We start from the raw sequence: 15,000 nt of genomic DNA, 5'->3' as shown, positions 1-15,000 counted from the left end.
CTATAAGTGAATTAACATAAGATTTCTTTATACTGAAGAAACTTAACATATAATAATTTGATACATGATTTGCCATTTACTAATATACAGTAGATTACTTATGAGGTGTGAATGATACTGAAAACTATATATTTTCCTATATGCAATTCCAAGTATTGATAGGTTCCTTATAAAATTATTTTTACTTGAATGAATATACAAGACCTCTTAATATAGTCTGTAAACTTAGTGCTCTTATATGAAAAATAATCTCTGTTTGCTTTTACACCATTTTTTCAATTTGTTTCCATTTGTAATTTATTGGTGTACAGTACTGTAATTTCATTATTTGGCGAGGTTCCGGACGGAAAACTTCTGGGTATGACGGGAGGAGGTGGGTGTAGTCATCCGTATGTGCGCTGATGTCGAGAGCGAGGTTGGAGGGGGCAGGTTGAAGAGGTGTCGACAAGTTCAAGTCTGCGTTCACCAATCTTTCCTGACCGACATCGACCAGAAGGTGGAAATGAGAGAGGAAATCCGCATCGAGGATTGGCAATGTGACGTCAGCACCGAGGAACTTCCAATTAAATTTTCCATTTCAGAACGATTATGTGAGGTTCTCGTAACCGTAGGTTTGTATCGCAGATCCGTTGGCAGCTAACAAGCGGACGTCGGCACACGCAGACAGACTCTGCCGTGTCCTGAAGAGTTCCCTTGGCAAAAGAGAACGACAAGCACCCGTGTCTACCAAAAATCACAAGCAAGTTCCTGCATCATGTTAAAGGAAAAGATTAGAAACATGGGAGGCCACTGCCACAAGCGATGGCCTACTTACACGTTTTTTGGCCACTGACAATCCTTGGCACATTTCTTCGCGGTTGCCCTGAATCTGAAGTGGTAATAGCAAAACTGCGGTGGATGGGAGGTAGTAAGTGGCTGTAGAAGTCGTTGATTGGGGCGCGAGCGATTGGTGGTTGGTGGGTGGCTTTGTCGCTACTTTGGCACGTCAAGGGGTAGGCGTGTATGTTCCACGGCATTCACGTCAGCATCGGTTGACGTTGAATAGGCGTCCTCTTCATCAGGGGTGGAGGCGTTGATGGAGGTCTTGAAGTGGCTGTCCATAAGGGCGTCATCTTTGGTCATCAAGTCCTTTATGAGTAAACTATCGACATCGGGTATGGCAGCGCGTATAGGTCAGCGTAAGCGGCGTATCCAAAGGGCACTGAGTATGTTCACCTCACGAGGAGAGCCGTCAGCGGCAGGTTGCAGGCAAGCGATACTGGTCCTTTCCCTGAAGGAGAGCAAAGCCCTTTGGTCCCCCAACGGTTGTTGCCAGAGCTGAAAAAGTTTTGCTATACGGGCGTCAGGCGACGGCGAGAACTGCTGCAGAAGGTATGTTTTAAGGTCGTCATACGCTATTGGGGTGTTTCCTTGTTCACAAAGCCAGTTGGATATTACCGGGAAAGTGTCCTCGAATAAAGCTGCGAGAACATAATCTGATTTGTTGGTTGAGCGAGTCACGCCCTTGATGCGAAACTGGACTTCTGCGCGCTGAAACCAAGCAAACGCCTCTCCGCTGGCGAAAGTGACGGACAGCTAAGTGCACCGCCTACAATTTGCGATTGAAGGTAGAATAACCCGATTCTGCCTTGGACAGTTTTCTGCTGAAGAAGGCCAATGAGCGGGGCAAGCCGTTGACCACCTGCTCGAGTACTGCACCAATAGTGACGTCGCTGGCATCGGTTTAGAGAAGGAGAGGGGCATGTGGGATAGGAAAAGTGGGAGCCGCAGCGGTTGATAGAACCTTCTTTGTATTGTAGAAGGCCGCTTCTTGAAGGACACCTCACTTCAGGTCCTTTGGCTTGACCTTGAGAGAGGCGTAAAGAGGAGCAAGAGTGGCGGCAATGGCTGGAAGAAAACGGTGATTATAGTTGATCATGCCCAAGAATTCCTGCAGAGCTTTGATGGTCAAGGGAGCGGGGAAGTCCTGAACAGCTGCTACCTTCTCAGGGAGGGGATGGACTCCTTCAGGAGTGATGCGGTGCCCTAAGAACGACACTTCGTTGGCACCAAAGGTACACATGTCGTACCAGAATACAAGGCCGCTTTGTTGCAGGCGGTCAAGCCCAATGCGCAGGTGACGGAGGTGTTCCTCTTTTGAGGAGGAGAACACAAGTTTGCCGTCCACATAACATACACAGAGGGGGAAGTCCCCTAAGATGCCATCCATGAGACGTTGAAACGTGGCCCCAGCATTACGAAGGCCAAAACAAGGAGTAATTGAAGGTGTATGTACCAAACGTAGTGGTGATAGCGGTCTTGGGGATATCTTCTGGGTTCATAGGCACCTGATCATACCCCTTCAAGAGGTCGAGCATAGAGAAAGCCTTCGCTTAGTGCAGGTAGGAGGTGATGTCCGCGATGTTTGGGAGGGGGTAGTGATCCGGTTCTTTTTGCATGTTCAGGTGCCTATAATCCCCGCACGGACTGAGGGAGCCATCTTTCTTCAAAACGATGTGTAAAGGTTACGACCATGGGCTGGAGGCCTTTTGGCAAAGTCCCATTTCCTCCATTTCAGCGAACGTCTGTTGGTGGCTGCCAATCGTTCCGGTGCCAGACGTCTGAATTTTGCGAAGACTGGGGGTCCCGTCGTGTTGATATGGTGATAAATACTGTTCTTGGCAAGAGCCGTCGGCGTTTGGCGAGGTTCCGGACGGAAAACTTCTGGGTATGACGTGAGGAGATGGGCGTAGTCATCTCTGTGTGCGCTGATGTCGAGAGCGAGGTTGGAGAGGGCAGGTTGAACAGGTGTCGACAAGTTCAAGTCTGCGTTCACCAATCGTTCCTGAGCGACATCGACCAGAAGGTGGAAATGAGAGAGGAAATCCGCACCGAGGATTGGCAATGTGACGCCAGCAACGAGAAACTTCCAATTAAATTTACTGTTTCCGAACAATTATGTGAGGTTCTCGTAACCGTAGGTTTGCATCGCAGATCCGTTGGCAGCTACCAAGCGGACGTTGGCAGATGTAGACAGACTATGTTGTGTCCTGAAGAGTTCCCTTGGCAAAATAGAACGACAAGCACCCGTGTCTACCAAAAATCACACGCACGTTCCTGCATCATGTAAAAGGAAAAAATTAGAAACACGGCAGGCCACAGCCACAAGCGATGGCCCAATTACACGTTTTTTGGCCACTGACAATCCTTAGCACATTTCTTCGTGGTTGCCCTGAATCTGAAGTGGTAGTAGCAAAACTGTGGTGGATGGGAGGTAGTAAGTGGCTGTAGAAGTCGTTGGTTGGGGCGTGAGCGAGGGGTGGGTGGTGGGAGGCTTTGTGGCCGCTTTGTCACGTCCAGGGGTAGGCGTGTATGTTCCACGGCATTCATGTCAGCTTCGGTTGACGTTGAATAGGCGTCCTCTTCATCAGGGGTGGAGGCGTTGATGGAGGTCTTGAAGTGGCTGTCCATAAGGGCGTCAGCTTTAGTCATCAAGTTCTTTATGGGTAAACTATCGACATCGGGTATGGCAGCTCGTATAGGTCCGAGTAAGTGGTGTATCCAGGGGGCACTGAGTAGGTTTACCTCACGAGGAGAACCGTCTGCGGCAGGAGGCAGGCAAGCAATACTGGTCATTTCCCTGAAGGTGAGCGAAGCCCTTTGGTCCCACAATGGTTGTGGCCAGAGCTGAAAAATCTTTGCTATACGGGCGTCAGGCGACGGCGAGTACTATTGCAGAAGGTATGTTTTGAGGTCGTCATACGCTATTGGGGTGTCTCCTTGTTCATAAAGCCAGTCAGATATTTCCGGGAAGGTGCCGTCGGGTAAAGCTGCGAGAACATAATCTGATTTGGTGGTTGAGCGAGTCACACCCTTGATGCGAAACTTGACTTCTGCTCGTTGAAACCAAGCAAACGCCTCTCCGCTGGCGAATGACAAAACTTCCAATTGGGAAGCCATAGCATTAACTTCCGTACAGTCAGCAATAGTATCAACGACGGAGAGGCGAGGGGGGTGGAAGGAGGGAGGTGCGAGTCGACTTCGGGGGTCACCAATGTGACGGGCCAAGAGAAGGTTATGACTCAAAGACAGGATGAAAGCAACTGAGTGAGTATATTATAGAACACTCTCCTTTTATAAACAAAAGCTCAATGCAACAGGAAATTTCATGTTCAAAACTGACACTGTTAATGGTGACAAAAACAGGCATGTTTATTCAGGTTCTTTTTAGTGCGAGGGAAGAGCGAAGATAAAAACATTATATATACACAAAATGAACTATATATGATCGTGTGACACACGGTTGGTACAATAGTGTGCCTGAGTGTACCCTCAAGCAAGAAAACTCTACCCCAAGACAATGGAAGATCATGGCAAAAAGGCTATGGCACTACCCAGGACTAAAGAACAATAATATGATTTTGGAGTGACTTTTTGTAACAGGAAAATATACTTTTTCTAGTCCCTGCTGAAGATTGGTGAACCGAAAACAAAGTAAAATTATTATAAAAAAAATAGGTAATAACATCATCTTTTCTGGCAATCTTATCTTAAAAATATTCGTCAGTATACAGTATATTTCAGAGGACTCAAATAATTAGAACAATATACAGATGATTCAATTAGGTCCAGAGCTGAAGGGGCTTTACTTTTTTCGAGGGCAAAATGATGAAAAATTGTTTCTCACCCAGAATTTTCTGACGAACTAAAAAAAATCATTTCTGACCCAAATCCGCTCGGGGGATTTTCCAGAAAACGCGTTTGAAGTAGGTAACCCGTGTGGTGATATAGTGGCATATTTGCATGTATAATACTATGGGGTTATTATTATTATTATTATTATTATTATTATTATTATTATTATTACTATTATTATTATTAGCTAAATTATAACCCTAGTTCGAAAAGCAACATGCTATAAACAGGGATAAATAGCCCAGTGAGGAAAAGAAATAACGAAATAAATACACATGAAAAATAAGGAACAATAAAAATATTTTAAAAACAGTAACGTCAAAATATAATATGCAGATATTATGAGTCCTTGCAATTTATCAATTTTTAACTCGCGTGTATCACTGGAAAACATGTTAAATTAGCTTTCTTTTTATATTGATCCCAAATATGAAGAGAAAGTTAACGAATTAAATATAATGAATTTATTTTTTTATGCTGTAACAAAAGTTTTCCACTTTTACGATGAGAATATTCTATAGGAAATGTTGAATTTCTGCTTGACTTTTATTTCCCAGCTACTATCATTTAATCCAGTTGGAAAGACCATTCAAATCCTTTCCAAATGATGTATTCAATATTTTTCTGTGGCAGTTCTGTCAACAGCTAGAGCTACTAGACCATATATAAATTGATATATCGAGTTTCAGAACTTTAAAACATGGTGAAATGAGAATTCATTATTTTTGATGCACTGGATTTGGTAGTCCTTGATCTCGTATACTAATGTGCACTGCCAGACTAAACAGTAACTGACATTATTTTCTTTCTTTTTGTAGTGTATGTCTCTAGAAAACCTGTTAACATATATTATGGATTTTTTTTTATATTCTATTTGTATGGTGGTGGGGTTTTAAGGTATCGGTGTTAAAAATGCATTATATCTTTTCAAATATGAATGGATGGTGCTTAGCACCAGAGGAGAGAAACGTGACACGATGAATAGTGAACCCAAATGTTCATTGCATTTGGATGACTGAGAATCTACTGTTGAGTTGAAGACAATGTTTAAGGCGGAAAACCCACAAAGTATCCAGATCAATGTGATGCTATGGTAGCTTACTACTCAAAATGCTACAAAGACTTCCCAGCTCTCCGTGAAGACAGTTAAATGGAATCGCCCTTGACACCCACAGTTCCTATGTTGACCACATGCAGACCAGTTCCTCTGGTGTGTATTAGTCTAGACGTCTCTTTTGCAACAATGTCACCAAATCACTCGGCAAAGGAAAGCGAAAGTATCTGGGAAGCCTATCAATGGACAAAAGGGAAACAAGTATAGGAGAAGCAGCTGGTGTGCTAGAAGACAATGTTTATGCTCACAAAGGTAGACGGTGAAAATATAATATCCAAGAAGATCAAGTTCCATCACCCCTGCTGTTAAACCTATCTAAATAGAGCCAAATGATCAATCAAATGTAAAAGGATAGAACTCTCTTTGGGGCTATCTTCTCACAACAATACCTTCAATTTGTTGAAAACCTACACCCAAAATGTCTTGGTTGATTACGAAGGTGCTGTCCAATTGACATATTCGCATGCTCATTATCCAACTGATTTGTCTGCTGATTCTGCAAACTCTACACAGAATTTGTGTCAAAAAGTTTTGAAGCAATATCCTGGTCAATTAAAAGTAGGGCGTAAAAGCAAGAAAGGAATCAAAATATTCTATTACAACTTGAGTTTAAAAAGCTGCCATAAAGAGAGTAAACTTTGATGCAAACTTCATCAAGGAAACAGCTTTCTATCTGGGGTTGTTCATCTTGGTTACTGCAACAGATCTCCCACTGCATCCACTAACACCTGAGTCACTGAAAGAAGGTGAACAACAGATTCCACAAAATGTTTTAGAGTTTTTTTAGTGCTTTACACTGGCACGTCTGAACCAATTGAGAATGACCACGTACAGCAGCTCATCTATTCTGTATCTGATGATGTAATATTTGCAGCACTGAGAGGATGAATTAAGCCTCAAAAACACATCTACTTGGGCCGGAGTCTAAAAAGCATAACTGAGAGTAAAAGAGTTTTGGAAGCGTTCAACAGGTTTGGGCATTGAATCAGTTATCATACAGTGGAATCTCTAAGGACTAAAACTGCTTCATATACTGCAGAGAGAAATACAGCTACGCCTGTTGACCTACGGCAGTATTGTGATCTTTGTTCTAGGATGGCATAGGACAATTATGATGAGAAAAATAGAACAGCTTCTGGATCTGATATTTTCCATGACAGTGATGACATGGTTGGTATTTGTTACCAAAATCTTGTAGAACATGATGACGAGAAACAAGTGGACAATCCCGGAGCTGTTGAGATTGAATCTCATAATATTCCAAAGTCCAATGTGTCCAAGCACACACTCACGCTAAAACAAACCCATATAGAACCCTACAGGAAGAAACCCAAGATTACTTTTTCTCAGTACGAGATCAAGACTGTTCCTTGGCCACAGAATTTAACAAGTGTTTGTAATCAAGACGGTTGTGGAAGATGAATATTGCACTGGAGAATCTCAAGCCAATGTGGTGTCGATGGAATACCTTGGTCACCTTTGATCCCCAGACCAAACAAGCCACTGGGTATATGATAAACAAATCTGCCACCAACAAGGTTCAATGACATCTCTGAAACAATGAGGATATCACAAAAAGTTGCACGTGAATGGGCTGAAGAATATGCTATGGTAACATATGACCTGGCTGTCGCCAAACCTACAATGCAAATGAAGGCATAAAAGACCCCAATGTACGATAATATATTTATATACCTTGGGACTTTTCATAACCTCATGGCCTACTTTGCTGGCCTTGGCTACATCATCGATGGATCCAATGAACCTGAAATCGTTATGGAAACTGCACTTCAGGTCCTTTTTTGATATGCATGGACCACTTCCACTACACTCGATGGATATGATGAAGGCTCTTGGTACAGACCCATCACCAAAGCGGCTTCATGATATAGAAGCATCAGAAGACTACACAAGTTTCATGTCAGACCACATCAGAGAAATATTATCTGGTCATGATGAGAGAACCGCCCAGTTCTGGATGATATATATCATGGGTGTCTATGTATTTTTGAGATTTAGAATCAATTACTTTAATTTATTCACATTTTTGGTTGGAAAGATCTGTGCAATCTTTTTTTGCCACTAACTGACCAAACTATTCTAGGATGATGGTTCGCTATCAGCTCAACCTTCTGAACATAGAAAATACACACCCAGGTGTAAATCAATTCTTAGAGGCAGGAGCGTTGTCAGCGCGTTGGACAGAAAGAAGTTTTTTTTAGAACAGCAACGGAGATGAGCTGGAACAGACTATCAATGTAGATGCATCCTCAAGGCAAACAGGAATAGCTGCCTTTACTACATCAGACTGTGCTCAATGCATATGGATGACCGCCAGATCTGCTCCGAGTACAATTGTTGAGATCTATTTGGAGAAAGCTGGTCCCAACATCATAGATGTCACCAAAACATTTCAGCCCTATGTTGTCAGGAAAGACAATGAGGGCAAAACCAAAATCAACACAGCCATAGAACAAACTATGAATCCTTTCTATATCGCAGTAGACTTCTACCTGTATTGTGTGGTAACTGGAAAGAAAGTAGACGAGGAAATCAAGAATGATCTAAAATCTCATAAGAAAGGTGAAATGCGGAGGCAAGAGTCCTAACAACAGTGTCATAAAGACCCTTACAGGTTGGTTCGACAAACCAATTCCAAGAAGGAAGGTGAAAATTTCCCAACCACTGCAGTGAAAAGACAAATCAAAGTCAAGGCCCATATGTTTTCTTAAGCTACGTGGGACACAGGATTTGTTTGGACGTCTGCTTTGCAATAGTGTCATGCATAAGATAGACATGACTAAAATTCTGTCTTAACCCCTATCAACTGTTCCTCTTATGTTGAAGCATGTGGATGGAACCATGAATAAAACCGAAAAGTCAAAAGTGATGCACAAACTCGAGGAGGCCAGCGAGAGTACTCCACCTACATCTACTGCTGTCCCTCATGTTAATTCTACAATCTTCTTGTACTTACTGCAAAATATTCCACCTACTTATGGCGAAATTTCCAAGATAATGCTACAACAGTTGTGCTCTCTCATTCACAGTGAATTTTGTATGTGACACATACAAGTCACCATCCATAAAACCAGGATTTGAAATTCTGAAAATCAATATATCAATTTATATATGATTTAGCTGATGACAGAACTGCCACAAAAAGAAATGAAAATATGGAATTCATCATTTACAAGAAAATGGAATTGTCTTTCTAACTATGTGAAATAATACTAGCTAAGAAAAAAAAGGTCAAGCTGATTTTCAAAAATTTTGTAACATTTATTTAAACATGATAAAAGTTAATTCATTGTATTTGCTTCGTTGATTTTCTCTTGATATTTGGGTTACATATAAAAAGAAAGCTAATTTACTATGCTTTCCAGTGATATACACGAGTTAACAATTGATAAATTGCATGGACTCAAAATATCTGCATATTATATAGTTTATATATGACATACCTATTTTGATGTTTTTACTGTTTTTAAAATATTTAATTTTAATTGCTCATTATTTCTCAGGTTGTTTATTAATTTCCTTATTCCCTTTCCTCAGTAGGTTATTTTTCCTTGTTGGAGCTCTTCGGCTTATAGCATCCTGCTTTTCCAACTAGGGTTGTAGCTTACCTTGTAATAATAATAATTATAATAATAATAATAACCACATACTCTTATACAGACAAAAATGCCGCTATATCAACACACAGGTAACCTACTTCAAACGCGTTTTTTGAAAAAACTCCTGAGCGGATTTTTGACAGCAAACGATATTTGAATTCGACAGATATTTCTTGTTAAAAAACAAATTTCAAACATTTTGACCTCGAAAACATCAATGAAACTTCCGCAGCTCTGGGATTCTATACTTTATACATGCCAAATATCATTTGTATTTCCCTTTCTTTTACTTTTAGTGATATATGGAACCAATATTTATTTTGCAATCAGTAACATAGTAATGTTATTGTGTTTAAAGCTAAGGTCTTAATGGGTTGTACCGCCCGTGTTTCATACACACTCATCCACTACAATGCTATTGTTTGTTATTTATCTCTCGCTCTCAACCGCACTGATAATTGAAATACCCTTTTAAGCTTGCTATCGCATGTTTCATATTGTTTGAGTTTTTGTGAGCAAATCATAAATGAAGCTACTCACAGGTCTGGTAATTGCTTAGACCTCGTATACACTGACTCCCCTGGCGTTATAACTAGTAGGGTTGGTTCTCCAGTCGGGACATCTGATCATGCCTTGATTTCATTGATAGTGAAGACTGAGCAGCCTGTCCCTTATATATCATATTCTTGTAAAATTTATATGAAATCCCAAGCAGACTGGAATGGTATTTTACATGATCTTTTGTGCTTGAATTGGTCACAATTATATAATAGTGTAGATCCTGTTGTCCCTTTGAATGAGAATCTAGTCAACATAATTGATAGGTGTATCCCTTCTCGTGTGCTAAGGTACCGAGTGAAGGACAAACCGTGGTTCAATGATGATTGTAGACTTGCTTATTTGGAGAAACAGGAGGCCTATCATCTTTGGAAGGGTAACAGATCAGATTTGACCTGGAACAACTATACTCTTCTTCGAGGTTTTGCTCAGAGAGTTTTTGCCTCAACTGAAAAGGAGTACAATTTAACCATAAAAGAAACACTTTCTGGTACAACTCAGGAACATAAATGGTGGTCTACCCTTAAATCTGCACTCTTTGGTGTAGATGCAACAGTTCCTCCTTTACTTAAACCAGATGACTCAGTCACTCACGGTCCAAAGGAAAAGGCAACCCTTTTGGCTGATGTTTTTGACAGTAAACAGAGTAATGAAAAACTTGAACTTCCTCATTCCTGTTTTTCTGAGGCTAAACTAACTAGTTTAGCTTTTCGATCTCTTGAGATTAAAGCTCTGTTGGTGGACCTTCATGCTTATGGAGGTAGAGACCCAAATGGTATTTTTCCTTTGTTTTTTATAAAGACAGCATATTTCTTAGCTCCAAAGTTATCTGTTATTTTGCGCAAGTTAGCAAGAAAAGGAGCTTTTAGCACTAGTTGGAGAATTGGTAATGTTACTCCTCTATGTAAATGTGTTTGTGGTAGCTCAAGTCCCACTGATTACCGCCCAATTTCCATAACTCCTATATTTTCTAAAGTTTTTGAACGTCTTCTGGTAAAACGTCTTAATAGGTTTGCTGAAGGTAATCATCTACTCCCTAGTTTGCAATTTGGTTTTCGTAAAGGCCTTGGAGCATGTGATGCCCTTCTTACAATCTGCAATGCTGTACAGAAATCCCTTGATTGTGGTCGGGAAGTTCGTATGATTGGCCTTGATTTTAGTGCTGCCTTTGACCGTGTTAATCATGAGGCCCTTGTTTTCAAACTGAAACAGTTGGGAGTGGGTGGGTCGTTTCTTAGCATTATTATTGATTTTTTAAGTAATAGATCTCAAAGAGTTGTTGTTGATGGGCACCATAGTGATTATAGAAATGTGATATCCGGTGTTCCACAGGGTATTGTTCTTGGCCCATTACTTTTCATACTATATACACATGACATGTGGTTTGGCCTAGAAAACAAGCTTGTTACATATGCAGATGATGCTACTCTTTTTGCATCAATTCCATCCTCTGAATGTAGATCTAGGGTTGGTGAATCCCTTAATAGAGATTTAGCTAGAATTAGTGCATGGTACAAATTATGGGGTATGAAGTTGAATCCTAACAAAACTCAAAGTATGATTGTAAGTAGGTCAAGGACGGTGGCTCCTCAACATCCGGATCTCAGTATTGATAATGTTTCTTTAAATATGTATGACTCTTTCAAAATTTTAGGTGTGATTTTTGACAGTAAATTTACTTTTGAGAGACATAAAAGGTCTGTGTCTTCTTCAATTGCACAATAAATAGGCTTATTGAGAAAGTCTTTCAAGATTTTCGGTGATCAATCTATTCTGAAGAAGTGTTTTAATTCTTTCATTCTACCTTGTTTTGAGTATTGTTCTCCTGTCTGGTCTTCAGCTGCTGATTCTCATCTTAATTTGTTGGACAGAAACTTACGGTCTATTAAATTTCTTATTCCTGATCTAGATATTAATCTCTGACACCGTCGTTCAATTAGTTCATTATGCATGTTGCATAAGATTTTTCATAACTCTGACCATCCTTTACATTCAGATCTCCCTGGACAATTCTATCCTGTTCGTAATACTAGGCAGGCAGTTAATTCTAATAGCCAGGCCTTCTCCATCATGAGGCTCAATACTACGCAGTACTCTAGAAGTTTTATTCCAGCTGTTACCAAGTTGTGGAATGATCTTCCTAATCGGGTGGTTGAATCAGTAGAACTTCAAAATTTCAAAGTTGGAGCAAATATTTTTTGTTGACCAGGGGGACATGAGTCTTTTTATAGTTTATTTATGACATATTTGTTTTTGATGTTATTAATAGTTTATATATGACATGTCTGTTTTGACGTTGTTACTTATTTTAGAATGATGTATTGTTAATTAGTTCTCTTTATTTATTTATTTCCTTTTTTCCTTTCCTCACTGGGCTATTTTTCCCTGTTGGAGCCCCTGGGCTTATAGCATCTTGCTTTTCCCACTAGGGTTGTAGCTTGGATAGTAATAATAATAATAATAATAATAATTGTTTTTCTCAACAGCTTGTATATAAGCTCGTTATTTGTTAGAACCTAACAGCTATGTTGCCATATTGGTGTTTGACTATTATCAGTGCGGGAGAGAGCGAGAGGTAAAACAAAGCAATATCATTGGTGTGTATAAACGTGTATGGGACACACATGCGGTACATGAACAGCACGAAAAGACAACAAAATGGGAATTAATACACCACATTTATTTATTTAAAAAAAAAAAAAAAGTGGACAAAACTTCACATCCGTGTAAAGTTTCAGATTTGTCAGGATATCATCATAAAAGCAAATTTATAATTTCCTTGAAGTTCATCAAATTAAGTTTTTTAAAACATTACGAAGTTTTAATGAATTCCATTGTTATTTAGCAAATGTATAAATTTCTGGCCATTTTTTTTTTCCTTTCATTTTTTTCTTTTTGGCAGAGCCCGTATCTCTTTTGATAAATGGCATTAAATCAAAACATTAATGAAGAAAACTGTGACTTTTGGTGTTATATCCTGAATATTTTTTTTTTATTAATCCATTTATTCATTCTTTGATTCTTTTCTAAATGATTATGTTTATAAATCATTTGATCTAAAAATGAAAAAAAAGGTATTTTATAGAGCTGGTTTACATATCTATTGCAAGTGTCATTGATATGTGATTTAAATTATTTTATAGATTCATAGAGATTCCTATAAATTCAAATATGTGCAGTATTTAGTGTAAGTTGCTAAAACCAAAAATATCCCGGTTTTCGTGCTCCCTTAAGACCATCTCACACATTAATTTCTTTATTCATCTCATTTTAAAGGAACTTAACCGTCAATTTGTGCTTTAACTTTAGAGAAATTTCACGCTGTTTAATTTTAGCGAAATTTTTTGCTGTTTGATTTTAGCGGAATTTTGTGCTGTTTAACTTTAGCGAAATTTTGTGCTGTTTGACTTTAGCAAAATTTTATGCTGTTTAACTTTAGCGAAATTTTTCATTGTTTAACTTTGGCTAAATTATAGGCAGTTTAACTTCAGGGAAATATTGTACTGTTTAACTTTAGCGTAATTTTGTACAATTTAACTTCAGCGAGATTTTGTGCTGTTTAATTTTAACGTAAATTCACGCTTTTCAACTTGATCGGGATTTTGATTGTTTAACTCGAACGGGAATATGATCGGAACCATTTACCCTATCCATGATTCTATTTCTTGTTCATTAGTAAATTTCTTTGTCAAATCAGTTCTCGCAAGAGCCCGTGAAGGGCAATCTCAAACGTACGAACAACCGAACAAAGAAATATCGGTCTCCATGGCTGAGTCTTTACATATCTCTTTCTCATTCTGTGTATTATTAATAGACATGATCCTCCTCTAATAGGACTTTTAGGAAAAATTCTAATGTTTTATACATATTTTATGGAATATCTAATCAAAGGGGATTAATCAGTTCTGGATCTCGAAAAATGACTTCTCATTATCTATGCTTCTGTTATTACTGTATTTTTTGTATTATTATTATTATTGCTTGCTAAGCTATAACCATACTTGGAAAAGCAGGACGCTATAAGCACAGGGGCCCCGATAGGGAAAACAGCTCAGTGAAGAAAGGAAACAGGGAAAGAATAAAAGTTTCAAGAACAGCAACAACATCTAAATAAATATTTCAATATAAACTAAAAACTTTACAAAAACAAGAGGAAGAGAAATAAGATGGAATAGTGGACCCAAGTGTACCCTCAAGCAAGAGAACTGTAATCCAAGACAGTGGAAGGCCATGGTACAGAGGCTATGGCACTGTATATATATATATATATATATATATATATATATATATATATATATATATATATATATATATATATATATATATATATATATATATATATATATATATATATATATATATATATATATATATATATATATATACACCTAAAATGCTTTTAATGGATCACCGCCCCGAAAAGGTGGCTAAGAGTTGGGTCAGATGTTATATACAAGAAGCTTTTTTAGACCTTTCCAACGAGCCCGAGAACATTTAATTGTTTGTGGTTCCTGAGATATGCATACCCCTTATTTTCACGTTCTGGCCCTTATGCATTGACAAAGTGCACTCGTCTCATCCACCGCCATACTTACGACCTCAGGACCTTTCCAATGTATATATATCGTATAAGTAACAGGTATCTGTATTAAGTTTGCTGGAATTAAAACTGAACCTCTTCATTATAGATATCAATAGGAAACAAAAGGGAGAAGGATATATTTATGAAAAAAAATGCCTGACATGATATGGTTCACATGACTTAATATCAGCCAAAGCCCTTTTCAATTAAGTAATACATTTTGTACTTACAAGCTACGAAATAATAATCAAATGTTGGTAAAATCATAAGAAAATTAAACGAGATCGAATAAAAATTACCTCAGATAACAGTACTATGGATAACGTAAGGGAGAGTTTAGTAGAACTATTTCCAATGGAAAATCTAAAAATATATATAATTATTTTTGCCTTTGGTACTGAAAAAAGACACCAATAATTTGAGAAACTGGAGGAAATTAAGTGAAGAAGTTA

This window comes from Palaemon carinicauda, chromosome 32 (genome assembly GCF_036898095.1).
Source record: "Palaemon carinicauda isolate YSFRI2023 chromosome 32, ASM3689809v2, whole genome shotgun sequence".
Lineage (NCBI taxonomy): Eukaryota > Metazoa > Arthropoda > Malacostraca > Decapoda > Palaemonidae > Palaemon > Palaemon carinicauda.
This window is presented reverse-complemented; position numbering follows the sequence as displayed.